The 1,860-nt window shown below is 23.1% G+C and overlaps 1 long non-coding RNA gene across 1 annotated transcript; it reads right to left on the bottom strand.

Annotated features, from left to right (window-relative positions):
- Positions 1–230: 230 nt before the first annotated feature.
- Positions 231–1,064, bottom strand: LOC112602796. The gene is made up of 4 exons (XR_003115133.1): positions 1,026–1,064; positions 829–962; positions 528–661; positions 231–438 (listed from the first exon to the last, which is right to left on the bottom strand). It is a non-coding gene; the product is annotated as an uncharacterized LOC112602796 (long non-coding RNA).
- Between the last annotated feature and the right edge of the window lie 796 nt (positions 1,065–1,860).

Raw genomic sequence — 1,860 nt, forward strand, 5'->3', positions numbered from 1 at the left:
TCTAGCATTTTAAATCTGAACAATACTATTGATTAGGTAAACTCAAGCAGTTGCAAACAATCAAAAATATCTGATTATTTTAAAAAATAAAAGCACACATGTATAGCGATTTATTATATGTACATATTAAAAACAATATTATTATTATAACATATTTTTATTAGAAATATTACATACATTTATATTGAAATTAAATAATAAATACATACTTATATGACTCATATATTTTATACATATGTATACGAATAATAACATTTTGAATTTTTGTTTTAAATCATGTTATAACGAATTCAATTGGTATATTCTCTTGATATAACGAATTTCGATGTAACGAACTTTCGATATAACGAATTTTTTTCTCGGTCCCTTGAAATTCGTTATATTGCGAGTTGACTGTATATCAATAAAATTGTTGATATTTGAATGAGCAGAATAAAACTACAATAATAAAATTAATACATACCTAATTATATTATAAATTATAAATTAAAAAAGATTAATACAATTATTTCTGAAATTCTACTTACCCGTTTACTACCGCTTTTATTTAAATAATCTAGTGATAGAAATGAAACATATTTTTCCACGTTACATTCTTTCCATTATGCATCTATAATCTTACATATCCTTTTTGAACACCGTAGCTATTGTGATGTGAGTACTAGGTTTGTCATTGGTTCACAAAATTAATATTATTTAATAAAATCATAATTTTACCTACGATTTAAAAGTCTTGGGATTTGTTGTTGTTATAGTATATTTTATTGTTGAAAATCCTAATTCAGATTTTGATTTAATAAATACTAATAAGTATAACAGTAAACATACTTGATATTATAAAACTTCTTTTTGCATGACTTCAGCATCGCTTTCAATGATTCTTCTTTTGCAGTCTGTTTAATTACTTCTTCCATAATTCTTTCACTGAATAGAACACTTACATCTTCGTGAACTTTTAGTACCTGTGTATCGAAACGTAACAATAACTATTTTTGGAAATATATATTGCATATATTATTAGATACCTATTTATAATAATAATTTTATGTTATCATGAATATTATAGCATAAAGCTAATAATTTTTATAATTTAAATATATTTATTTCTTGAATATTCTAATACATCAACACTTGTAATTTCTTTAGTTAATTTTTTTGAAATATTTCTTATTTATTATTGTAAATTGTGAAAAATTAAGCTGAAGCTTCAGCAAAACGTTTGAACACAGCATCCCAATTCGCAACTTCGAAAATCGCGTTGACATAATCAGCACGTACATTCTTATATTGCAAGTAGTAAGCATGTTCCCAAACATCAATTCCAAACAAAGGAATCAATCCTGTTCATAAAAATATATAAATTAATTTGAGTATTCAAACATTCTATAATGGGTACTGGTTTGTAATTTGTTCGCCTCATTCTAGTTTATTATCGTCTTACTAACTATGTATTCGAAGTATGTGATAAATAATATTCATCAAAAACTCATCTAACGATTTTATAGTTCTAAGAAAAACATACTAGAAACCATAGATGATTGTTTAATCAAATCAATAAAATACAAATTAATACCAAATTTCTTACTATAACCATCTTAGGCAATTGCTCAATATTTATATTTGTCATTGTTTATATATTTAATTAATATGAAAAAATTAATCAGAAAACGTACTGTAACAAATTTACCACCTCAAATAGAACATTCATAACAAATCATTGTATAAGATTAAATACTATTTTTTTTTTTTTTTATATGGGTCTGGTTTTTATAATTTGTTATTAATGTTTTTACTAAATAAAATTATTATTATTATTATTTCTTAAATATGTAATAAAATTTGCATAGATACAACGTTTTA

The sequence above is a fragment of the Melanaphis sacchari genome, unplaced genomic scaffold (genome assembly GCF_002803265.2).
Source record: "Melanaphis sacchari strain LSU unplaced genomic scaffold, SCAv2.0 Contig900_pilon_pilon, whole genome shotgun sequence".
NCBI lineage: Eukaryota > Metazoa > Arthropoda > Insecta > Hemiptera > Aphididae > Melanaphis > Melanaphis sacchari.